General features: G+C 47.7%; 1 non-coding gene across 1 annotated transcript; it reads left to right on the top strand.

Annotated features, from left to right (window-relative positions):
- The first annotated feature begins 4553 nt into the window (after positions 1–4553).
- Positions 4554–4662, top strand: LOC120701634. Its single transcript, XR_005686199.1, has one exon. It is a non-coding gene; the product is annotated as a small nucleolar RNA R71 (small nucleolar RNA).
- The last annotated feature ends 8264 nt before the right edge of the window (positions 4663–12926 follow it).

The raw sequence follows: 12926 nt of genomic DNA, 5'->3' as shown, positions 1-12926 counted from the left end.
TGGGTATGCATCTTTTCTTCTCTTTTTTTTTGACATGCCTTGTGGGCATGTGGCATACCTTCTTTGGGTATGCATCTTTTATTTCTTTTTGTATTGCCCATTCATTATGATGATAACTTTGGAGAGAGATAGACATGGCACAACATGGAGTTTTATTTGTGGGTGGACGGAGGATGTACTTACTATCTTCCAAGTATAGAAGTATAGCATGTGAGTGGACGTATATGTGATCTTGATCATGGGCGTATGAAATGATTCTTTCAAAGGGTCACAACAATTTGACAAAGCTCAATGAGAAAACAAGTTGCATATGTGGAAAGGCATATCAACTTGTAACTCATATGGCTCTAGATGGGAATTGCATATCACCGAGGAACTTTATTTTATTTTTGTATTTTTGAAAAGAACAGCTCCGGATATCAAGCATCATGTAGGAGAAGATCATAGCAACTCTTTTCAGCCATATCATAACCCACAACTACCTAGATTCGAATTCTGCTTTTCGCTACCCATAAGTTTCAAGCTTAAGGTTTGAACAACTAGCCACCAAACTCAAAACTTAGGAAGAGCACAAGGTTGTAACTAGGCATATGAAAGGAAGTAACAGAGCAACTATTCATCATCTCAACAAAAAAAAACTACACATGCTTACTACACATACTGGAAAGCAAGTAAATATTTTTTTTTGGGGTTTCAAAGGTTTTGTCAATTTTTATTTGATTTTAGTTATGCAAATTTTTATGGATTTTAAGAATTTTGCAAATTTTATTTGGTTTCATGCAAGGTTTTGAAAGCGGTAAAGATAGAATTTGATACAAGGTACCTCTCATGGGGGTCCACCCCCAAGATAGCTTCAGGCTCACTGCTGCTGGTTGGGGTTAAACCCAGCCCAACGGTAGTAGGCCCTCCACTCCTCCTGGGTCTGATGCTGTTGCTGCTCCAGGTTGCGGATCCTCTCGCCTGTGTATCGCTGCCAGTTTTGAGTTGACTTGATGTGCTGGCCCAGCGACTCGTCGATGTTGGTGGTGCGCATGTTCAGCTCGCCCATCTGCCGAGTCAGAGTGGCAAAACCTTTGGACGAAGTTGTACGTCACGGGGGTCCTCTGGAGCTGGAGCTGGTGGACCGGTGCCCTGAGGCCTGCCGTGCCCACTCTGAGGAACTGGCACTCTGCCTTGACGAACCTCCAGCCTCATATTGCTGCGGTTGAGGCTGAGGTTGCTGCTGCTTGAATTCCTCCCTTCTGGCCCTGCTTCTTGTAACCCTGCCAGGAAGACCAGAAACACTATGTCGGCGGCTTTCCTCTTCTGGAACAAGAGGGATGGTTAGCAAACGGCAGTTATAGAAATGATACCCTGCGTTTGGCAACGGGATTTCATTCGCATAACCAAGCGAAAAGAAAATCAAGGAGTCATCTCGGCCTTTCTTGAGCGTGTGGCCTTGAACCAAATACGCCTCATCGATCATAACACGGGGCTCCTCAATGAAGGGAACGGGGTTCCCGTCTAAAATTCCCATGTTTGATGCGATGCGGGTAACCAAAGAAGTGCATTCAATAGGACCCGTCATCCGAAAATTTGTGAGCCATTGCTTAACCATTGCTTTTGCGGGGGAGATTCGGATCTTGTTGACCATGGCGTATAATATGATCAATTCATCGTTTCGCACTAGTCGTGGATCATCTCTTGGAAAGAGAGTGATAGCCGCCCACTTGTGCATCAAATGAAGAGTCGGATTTTGAATGTCATTGCACCGAGGTGCAAACTTGCCATGAACAACTTGACCCGAAATCAAACCCCAAAACTCATGTCGATCAAAACCGCGGCAAGCTTTTGCAAGGAAAACCGGCAAGCGTGCGCTAAAACCAAGGAGGTGGCTGAAATTTCTCCAATTAAAATAGCGTTCAACTCCAAAAAGTCGGAAAGAAACACCATCGTCCACCTCCCGAAGTGTGCAAAGAAACTGGATGGTGAGGAGACGAGAACCATTCTTCTCAATGGGCACAAAACCATCCCATCCAACAGCATGCCAAACACGAGCGAAGTCAACGTCCATACCTGTTTTTTCGAGAAGGTTCGGATCGAAGGCTCTAGTATGACCAAAGCTTCGATTCTTGATCATGGCGTAGGCTTGACGCTCGTGGTCATCTCGCAAGTCGAGGTACGGTGCATCATCTTCATCTATCTCAATGTCCTCGGCTTGCGGCTCTACAGCTTGCTCCTCAAACTGTTGTTCTTGTTCGTCTTGCTCATAGTCCATCGTGGTCGGTGTCGGTGCAGGTTTGGAGGAATGACGAGAGCTTGACTCACCCCGTGAACGGGACGAGCCTGACCCCGTCATCCTCTTGAGAGCTCCGGAAATCTTACGTCCTGCACTTCTCATACTTGCAACAAGAACGAACGAGAACAACTCGATTCGGGTTACGTTAGTGAAATGAAAATGAAACTCTTACCCGAATGTTGTTCCGCAAAGTGTGTAGACAATCTTGCAGCAAAGAAATGAGAGAGAGAGAGTGTCTTGCAATCAAACTTGAGCCCAAATCCAATGGAAACCCAAGCAAGAATGTGTGAGAGGGAGTGAGAGTGAAGAGAGTGAGCATGAGAGCTCCTCACCCCTCTCTCGGCCTCTATTTAAAGAGAAATCGTTGTGTGCACCCGAGGAGAATCAAGCCACAACGGTCAGGTAGCCATTGGAGAAGGTGGGGCCCAGGAGCCATTGGCTCTGGGTGGGCCGACCTGTGGGGTCGGCCAGCCCCAGGGTGGGTCCCCTGGTGCCCCCCTTTGGCCAGGTGATTCCTCAACGGTTATAAACTTTGAAAATATGGTGCACGGCCGAAAATTTGCTCGAAAAGATGTCCAAATTATTTTCCCAAAGGATTTTAAAACTCAGAAAATATTTTTGGTATTTTTTGTGAAAGGGGAAAAATTGCTAGAAAAATTCCAGCATGCAGAAAACAATTTTGAAAATTCCAAACATGCAGTGGAGAAATCAAATGAGGTGCAAAGAGAATTTGAAAAGGGTGGAGAAAGTAAATATAAGATATATACCAATTTACCTTTGGCAAGGGCGCGTCGTTTATAGTCTGACGTGCACGACTTTTCTCCATCGTTCTTACCATTGGTCGGCTCATCCTGGAGAACTGGACGAAGCTGAACTCTCGACCTTCCGCCACACCTTCTTTGCTTTCTTCTTTCTTTTAGGTGTGGAAGGTCAGTGTTCTGGCTGGGGCTCCGGTGCACCCTAGAGTGCTTGCCCTTCGCTGTCTTGTTGAATCATGAAGTGTTGCTCCTCCCTTTTCTTGAACCTGAAAAACATATCCTCCTTTCCGACGCAGAAGCGGATTTCTCCCTTTCCGACATCGATCCTTGCCTTGGCAGATCTTAGGAAAGGTCGCCCAAGCACGAGGTCGACTCCAATGTCGCCCTCCATATCCATTACCACAAAGTCGGCAAGGACGAAGGAGTCTCGTACTCGTACGAAGATGTGTTCGGCTATCCCTTCGGGATACCGAATGGTCGAATCTGCAAGCTGTACGAGCATAGTTGTTGGGGGAAAGAGCAGGATATTCAAGTGCTTCATAGATTACCTTGGGCATTATGTTTACACTTGCCCCCAGATCGCATAGGCATCACTCGAAGTGTTTGATGTAAATTGAGCAGCTGATCATGTGGACCCCTGGATCCTCTTGCACTGCTGCCACATGCCATCCCAAACATCGTTCCTTGGGAGATTGTATCTACCTGCATGGTTGTTGCGTGGTGGCCTCCGGGACGAGTTACCCCGTCCGGTAGACACCATGCTAACATTCTCAACGGGAGACTCGGGTTGTCCCGGGATCTTCCCGCTCCCAACAGCAGGTAACGAAGCAGCAATTTGTGCAAGTTGGGTTTCGATCATTTTATTGAAACTTAACTGATTTTTAAGCGTGGAAGACAAAGTTTCAAGCTTAACATTTAAACTTTCTAGGGATTTGTCATTGGCCAAAAGATTTTTATTTATATTTTTGTTGATTTTAACTTGGCCAAGAACAAGTTCTCTCAAGGGAGGTTGGTTTGAATTGAAATTTGAATTATAAGAAGGATTGTAGTTATTACCTCCCTGAAATGGTGGACGTGGCTGGTTCCACCCCTAGCCTCCTTGTTGTGGACGGTACCCGTTATTGTTGTTGTTGAGATATGCGCAGTCTTCACGGGTTTCGGGGCAGTCGTTCCCCGAATGTGCATCATTACCACAGACTTTGCACGTGAAGTGCGATTCCATGGCACGAGCATAGTTTTCTCTATGCTTCTTGAATTCGGGCCTTTTGCCGAGATGCTTCAATAGGAGGTCCAGCTTGGCAATGATCATATCCATTTCCTTGACGGTATGCGTGCCTTTTGTACGGGGTTGGAGTCGTTCATCGCTCCACCCCTGGTTGGAGACCATTTTCTCAACCAATTCTTTGGCTTTGGCTATGGTTAGGTCAAGAAAGGCTCCTCCAGCAACAACATCAATATTGGCTTGAGATGTCGTTGTGAGCCCGTTGTAGAAGCTTTACAGGACGAGCCACTCATCCATGCCGTGGTGAGGACAGGCCAGGATGTATTCCTGCAGCCTCTTCCAAGCTTCTGGGATGGATTCCATCCCTGTTTGCTGGAAACTTGATATCCTCCCACGCAGGGCATTTGTTTTGACCAGCGGGAAGAATTTTGCGAGGAACGTTTGGAGCATTTGGCCTAGGTGTCGATGTCTTTTTCCTTATAAAACCATTGTTTCGCCTTCCCCAGGAGGGAAAAGGGAAACAGACGAAGCTTGACAACATCGGCGGCGACACCCCGTATAACAATGGTGTCACAGAGCTCCAGAAAATTCTGCAAATGAGCATTTGCATCCTCATTCGGCTTGCCACAGAATGGGCTAGCCTGCATCATGTTAATGAGGCTTGATTTGAGCTCGAAGTTCACGTCCCCGATGTTGATGTTGGGGCCTGTGGCCACATTGTCGGTGGAGGGGACGGAGAACTCACGGAGAGTCTTCTCAGCCATAGCCTCAAGAACATGTGGTGCTTCCTAAATGGGTTCATGTGCCGGGAGGATAACGAGAGGAGGAACGACGCGAGGTCGTGCCCTTCTCACGAGCCTCTCTGGATTGTCTGTGTAGTTTTCCGGCAGGGAGAAACCAGTCATACACTACCCCTGTCTTCTTTCAAATCAAAAATAAAAGAAGACATAAAGTGACATTAGCCTGATAGAGTAAAGACTATATCCTGAGTACAAAGCCTAAGTTAATATCAGCACAATAACTTTGTTCATATGCTGTCCCCGGCAATGGCGCCAGAAATGCTTGTTGGCATTTCTTAAGTCGATACCAGGTTTGCGATGACCTTGGTAAGAACCTCAGAATTGCCTATTGGCGGTCCTTAGTGCAATCACTAGAAATGAGGGCTGCCGAACCCATCCTAGCAACTGCACCCAAGGGGTGCCACTCTCGTGGTATAATCAATATGATTACAGATGGATCCGCAAGTGCACGGATATTCCATTGTAGCATTTCACCCGGAGAGTAAGGGTATCGTCATTTATTTTTGTTCCAAAGGACGGCAGCGGCAAAGGTATTGTACTTAAGATTAACCATGACATTGTGCCCCAAGCAATAGGCAAAACTCTAACAGGGGTAAGTCCAGGTAAACAATAAGCAAGGGTAATGCGACACAGCATACAACCATACTCCAAGAGGAAAGAATTAAAGAGAGAAACGACAAAAGAAAGAGACTACTCTATCCTACGTTAAGTCAGCTGGAGCTTAGGCTAGGTTAGATGTCCTAATGCTTCTATCCAAAGCTGGGGTTATGTTAGGACATGGTTAGGACTGCAGGTGCCAGGAAAATGGGATAGCGGGGAGAAGGTCTCGTACTGGACAACGTCCAGTTCTGTTAGCTCTTTGCATGAACTTCTACACCGAACCCGAACGTCGAGGAGTCCGCTAAACACAACACCGCTGTTACGCCGGACGGACAGGGCTGTCACCACCTGCCGTCTACCCCAGTCACACCGTGGAGCACGGTCATATCCGAATGATCCCGCATACCCAAGTACCATGCTCGTGTATGAAGTCACTACTCTAGTGTCCCCAGGTCTCCCACCCTTCGGATGGGCGAGTAAAACACTAGAACAAGCCTGGAAGCACAATGAACCTCTATCTGTACCCAGATCATCTGGCCTAACCAAGACCTTAGCATAACTCATGAACGAATGAAGCTTGGATTGATAAACTATCAAGATAGTAAAGCAACCATGACATATCTCTATATTATGAATAGAAGTCTGACAAGTCGGATACAAAGCCATTCCGGGAGCCGAGGATTGCTCAACGACCCCGAGGACGACTTGCTCTCTAAAGAACTAGCCTAGCTCCACTACCTAGCTAAGAGAGCAAGAGAGGGGAGAGCCTTCTTAGAATGTTGGAATGAGAGTGTGTGTGTGTTGGGGGGGGGGGAGATCATGTGCCTTGGCCATGACTCCTCCCCGAGATGCACCTGGACGTGTTGCAGGCCAGGTTCGGCTGACCCCACCTGTCAGCCAAACGAGCTGATCTTCTTCTGGATGGTATATTCTTTGATCCTTATCCTTATCCTCTAGTGCATTTTGCATGGAGGCCCCATTTCCTCTGACATGTGGGCCCTCTTTGTAAGGGTGTGACGCCAGATGCGATATTCTACGTAGTTGTACTGCGTCTACTGCGTGTTTTCGTCTTATTTCGCTCTTGCTCATCTGAAATGTACAAAACTCAAAAACAACTGTGGAGCGAGGTTAGTGATACAAATATGTGAGTAAGACATATGATTTTCCTTTATTATTGAGTATAGTTGGCGGGTGAAAATTGCACTTAAGCACCGTCAACAGCCGCCCTAGAGACAAGTTCTCTACTTTCTTCAGGAGTGGTTACTCCATCAACTACTTCGAATACCAATCTTTCTTTGTTCACTCAAAGTAAAAGGCACGGCGAATCGAGTAGCTGGGGCTAAGAGACATGAGATCCACGGCCCTAAGGAACAAGTTTCCTACCTCCCAAGAGGAAATTCTCGTCCACGAGATGACAACCTGTCGACTACTACGGTACTCGACTCAAAATGAGAAAAGATCTCCACTTCCCAAGAGGAATTATTCACCCATGAGATGACAATTTGTCGACTACCACGGTACTCGACCCCCGGAGGGACAAGATCTCTATCTCCCAAGCGGAGCTACTCATCCAAGAGATGACCAACCGTCATCTACACAGGTACTAGACCTATGAAGAGACAAGATATCTATCTCCAAAGAGGAACTATTCTCCCAAGAGGAGCTATTCTTCCACAAAGATGAAGACCCGTCGACTACTACGGTACTCGACTCAAGCTGAGACAGATAACTCGTCGACTGCTACGATGCTCGACCCAAGTTGAGACAAGATCTCTATTTCCCAAGAGGATTTATTCATCCATGAGGTGACAACCCGTCGACAACCACGGAACTAGTCTACAAGATAACAAGCAAATCAAGTACTACAGTACTCGAGGACGCAACTCAGGGAAGCCAACGACAAAATTCGTCAAAAGCAACCACCTAATCAGTTTTCAACTCGAAAGAAGAGTACTATACATCAAAATGTTAAAAGTACTACAGCGGACACACATCCACACAAAAGCCAAAAGAATATTACAAAATGTTCAAGCCTCAGGCACTGGCTCCAGGCCACTGATAACCTTATCGGCAATGGGCTTCATCTCCGCGACAAATTTAGAGAATTTCTCCTCTGAACAGCCAACGGCCACCCTATCACCGATAAGTGCCAAGTTCGCAGAAGGCAGAAAGGATTTCACTAATCCTAAGGCATGAGCTAAGTACTGTTGACGCTCACTAACGATCATTTCTAGTCGTCAACTTGATCAGAAAATCATGAGAGTTTGCATTTTTTACACGCATCTTTATCCAATAAAGTCCCTAAACCACACTTTACCTTCTAGAAAATGCAAGTTGTATTTTTGAGCTAATATGCAGGTTGCGAGCACACTTTGGCCCAACATAAAATCACAGAAAATATCAGAGCGACGATTCAGGCTCAGATGGACCAAAAGTGATGCAAAAACCCAGCTCAGACAAGCCAACACAGGCCAAAACCAATGTGGACCAGACAAGGAGGCCCAGGAAAGTCTGCTGGAAGAAGATGGGGGTGGTTGGCACCACTGTCAGGCCGGCCGACCTGGCCCGTGGGCCCTACTGCCTTAGCGAAGCCACGTGTCGTCTCCTGGTTGGTCCCTTAGCTCAGTTTGGAGAGTTTCACCCCGTGGCTCCCTGCTATAAATACAAGGAGGGAGGGGGGGTGGAGAATAGAACACACCACACACCACACTTACCTCTCCTCTCTTATTCACATCTTGCATAGTCTTTAGGCTTAGTGGAGTTTAGGAGAAGTCTAGGAGTCTTCGAGTCGCCGGAGTAGCTCGAGAGTTCTGGTATGGGTTCATCTCTAGCTCTCTATTGTAATATTCGGTTGTTTGTAATAGAATTAGACTATGGTTACCCGTATCTGCTCGAAGTATGTTCTGAGTTATCAGACACATGCTTCTTGATATAGTTGCGTTATTGTTCAATGCTTGCATTGCATGATCGCCCTGTGCTTGACATGGTTAACATATCGTGCTTAGAACTCTATCAACTGCTCCAGTATTCATATTTTTGCTCTAGTGTGATGTCTGTCCATCCGGAGGGTGGGTGCTCCGCGCGGGACACTAGAGTATCCCTTACTAATGTAGACATGGTGTCTAGATTAGCTAAGAGTTGCTGGATGTCAACTATACCCACAGTTTGTAGAGGTAGCCGGCAGGTGGTGACAGCCCTATCCGAGCCCGAGTAATCCTCCACGTTCGGTATGGGGGGTAGGAGGTACATAAAGCCATCGGGGTGTACGGGCTCCTCCCGTTGCTTCGATAGCGGTCTCCCTGTTGTGTAGTTTAATCTCAGACGATCAAACCAATGAGATAGTATAGATATAGCTAGTCTAGCACAGTTGAGTCGAGGTCTAACTTCTGTCTTACTCCCGGCCTAGAGCATCTTTTATATTTCCTTTTATTTATTTATCCAGAGGGTAGTTTGTGTGTGTGTCACGCTACCTCCAGCCATGTTATATATCTTACCCCTGTTTATGCATGAGAGTATCCAATCTATATAAAGTTCATCAACTAGTTTATATCCCTTCACTCACCACCTTCCCTGCCGAAATATAAATGACATCCCAGTATACTCCCGGGTAAAATGCTACATCGGTATTCCGTGCGCTTGCGGATTTATTCATGGTTCATGAAATACTGCTACCCCAAAATTGGCATCTGCGGGCGTCATCGCTGCTTTTCCGGTGGTGACATTGGTAGGCGCCAACAAGTACTCTCTAGACGTCTCGGAGAAGAAGCTGCTAAGCCGCTGGGGGGCTTTACAAAGACGCTCCAGCAAACTCTTATCACCAGCGTCTCCCTCCTCGACTATCCTGATGACTATTTGAACCGCCGCCTCAAAATCAGCCAACTGCTGGACCTTCTGATCACGATCAGCCGCCAACTCTTTGGTCTGCTTCATGTCTTTGACCATTTGTTTGTCAGAGTTGGCCCTGATCCTGGTCAGCTTCTCCACAGCATCTGCGTGACAATACATAATATTGGTCAGATCAGTCACCAGGTCATCCTTTTGCAACAACAAGCTTTTAAGCTCTGTCAAAGCAAGGAAAACATGAGCATAGAGAAAGCTACCCGAAAAACACAATCATCAAAGAAGGAAAAGAATACCTTTCTTCTCCTTGGCAGCAGCCTTCACCTTCTCCTGCAGCATGGAGGCCTTGTCTTTAAGAGCAGAATTGTCCTGCTCCAAAATTTCAACTCGGGCCTCCAGAAGCCTGACCTTTTTCGACTGCTCCCGAGAAGACTTCTCAAGAGCAGCCATCTTCTTGATTTGCTACGCCTAGTCAACTGATAACTGAAGACCCTCTCCAGTCTGCCAAAGAAACTCGGCCTGCTCAGCGACTTGCTTAGCCAGATCCTGTCAACAAAACAAAGTCAAGACAAAGTACTCGACAACTCAAGTACTCAAGTATAAAGGCTACTCACTGCAAGAGCAGAATGACAGCCTAGAATCCCCTAGGCCACGGCAGTCGACCCCTCGACTGACTTCTCCACCTCCTGTCGAGGCGTCTCCAGCAGAATCAGATCAACATTGGCGGCAGCCGCAGGACCCTTCGGCTGATCTCCAGTCTGCTTGCCTAAAAAACACAAAAATATCAGCAAAAGCACGACAAAAACCAGTCGATGGCTTCTCATAAAGTCACTTACCGGTGCCAGCGACAGGAAACTTCTTGCTGGCCTCCTCAGCCGCAGGACTCTCCGCCATACCAGCAGCAGAATCGCCCAGCCAATCATCATCCTTCGACGGGCTTGGAGGCAACAAGGTAATGCTCTTAAGGGAAGAAAAGATTCCCTTCTCCGAATCATCAACCCCAAGAGCATCAGGGTTGCTACAAAACAAGGAAAGTACTCGATATATCAGTACAAAAGCAAAGACAAGTGATCTGTCATCAAGAGTTACACTCATTGGGAAGATTGCTTCAAGACGAATTTCTTCGGCTTGACAAACTTCGGGACTCCGCTCACCCCCAAAGCACTCTGCCCCCTAGCAGAACCACTCCCGCCGGACTCGGTCGGCGCAGCGGGAGTCGAGGTAGCCGGGCTCACAACAGCGCTCATCGCCTGTTAGACCCGGGGCCACGGGACTGCTCATAGCCATAGAATGTTCCGGATAGAGGGACAACACATGGACTACCCCTCATCGCCTTGTGTCAACTCGTACAGCAGTAGAACTAGCTGAAGTACAAGGAAACTACCCGACCTACTCGGAGTAGAACTCTAACCGTACTCGGCTAGAACTTTCCATGTAACCCGGTCCCCCCAAGATTTATAAGGGCAGACAGGGACCCCTCCAAAATATCGAACAACACCCAAGGGAATACAAACTACCACACAATACGTAGGGTATTACGCTCTGACGGCCTGAACCTATCTAAATCCTTGTGTTCCCTGCACCATCGCATTCTGATCTCGGCGAGTCCCTACTCATAACCACTTTCCTCGAGATACCCCTCGGAGAACCCGACGGTAAAACACCGACAGCTGGCGCCCACCGTGGGGCCCATCGCCAAAGATCAACAGAAGAATTCGATGGCATCCTTCGACTTCAGCTTCCCGGCGATCGATGCTGGAACCACCTTTGTTTTCGGCTCATGGGTCTGCATCGCCGACGGATCAGGAGGTTTTTCTAGCCACCTGATCAACCCTACAAGCGCAAAGACACCTCGGCAAGACAACTCGGCGAAATCACTTCCGCCGAAATCCTTCTTCCTGGGATCACAAAAGAAATTGGGAGCTTGTCCTTGTTGGACACGGCTCCAACCCGTTTCCCTTTCGGACTGAGGAATTTAGCCATGTCATACTCCGAACTCCTCCACCAAAGGGATAGACCGGGACTCGGACTACTCCCCGGTTCGACTCCTACCTAGACTCAGACGATGACTTCGACCTCGACTCAGACTCCCTCAGTTACCCGAACCAGACCGTCCTGGCCACGCCGCAAAGCCGAAATGTTTACTGGAAGGACTCGGAACTTATTGGTGTGCCCAATAACGCTCGGGTCGTGGCTTGCCTACATGACTTGCCCTACCAGTCGGGCAGACCCCTCTCTCCAGTCAGAGGAGAAGAGATTGGTGACACGGCTTTGGTTGATTACAGCACAACTCACTCGACTCCAGACAGACAGGTGTATGTCTCAGTTCATGGGGAGGAAGTGCACTCGGCTCTCAGGTTGATCAATACACCAATGAGAATCTAGACCAAATATCAGATGATGAGTTATCGGTCAACGCTCCGCAAGATGAATCCCAACAAGACAGGGAAAGTCGGTGACGACGTAACTGCCGCTGCGCTATTCTCAGAAAGAACATGACTGCTAGACCTCTACGCACTCCGGCTCTGCATGGGCCGCGAAATTTGCGAAGAGACTTAGACAAAGCGGCCGACAATGCCTTCTGCAGTCTGCTAATCAACCTCGCCGATGCAGCCATATTGATGAAAGCCTTGCCAGACACTCCTCAAATCCATGAAATTCAGCGACTGGACAGAGACACCTTGCATCAGATTGGAAGACAAAACCCGGCCCTATCTGTTTCGCACAACAGTAGGACTCCTGCTAGACAGAAGGACCACCAGGAAGCAAATCAAGGAAATTACCCATGTGGCCTGCCCCGGCCTAGGTTTCAAGATGAGAGCCATCACGCCGATCCTTCAAGAAATTGCGATCGCTTCCCCGATGACGCACGAGATTTCATCAACGCCAAGCATCATGGACATCATGCGGATGAAACTGATCGATTCCCAGCCTTCAGCCAGAACATAAACTATGCTGAGTACCTGACTGGTTTTAACCCAGTAAACATGCAGAACCTAAAGAAGTACGATGGCAAGCAGAATCCTCGACAATTGCTACAGATCTACTCGACCGCTATCGAAGTGGCATGAGGGACAAATTCTACTAAAGTCATATACTTCCCAATGGCTTTAGAATCTGCCCCCCTCACATGGCTTGAGAGCTTAAGACATGACTCGATTCACTCGTGGGAAGATTTAAAGAAGATCTTCATCGATAACTTTCAAGGATCTATTCATCGCCCAGCTACTCGCCACGACCTACGACTGTGCAAACAGGAATGTGGCGAAGCCCTAAGATCATACATAAAGAGGTTTTTTGACATGTGAGCTACCATCGCTAACATAGCAGATGACGATGTGATCGACTGCTTTCACAACGGCCTCGCCGCGCAGCAATTGTATCGAGACTTCAGAAGGAACAGACCCCGTTCAGTCGTTGCACTTCGG

Source organism: Panicum virgatum, chromosome 3K (assembly GCF_016808335.1).
Source record: "Panicum virgatum strain AP13 chromosome 3K, P.virgatum_v5, whole genome shotgun sequence".
NCBI lineage: Eukaryota > Viridiplantae > Streptophyta > Magnoliopsida > Poales > Poaceae > Panicum > Panicum virgatum.
The sequence above is the reverse complement of the archived record's forward strand: the minus strand, read 5'-3'. Positions and strand labels throughout refer to the sequence as shown.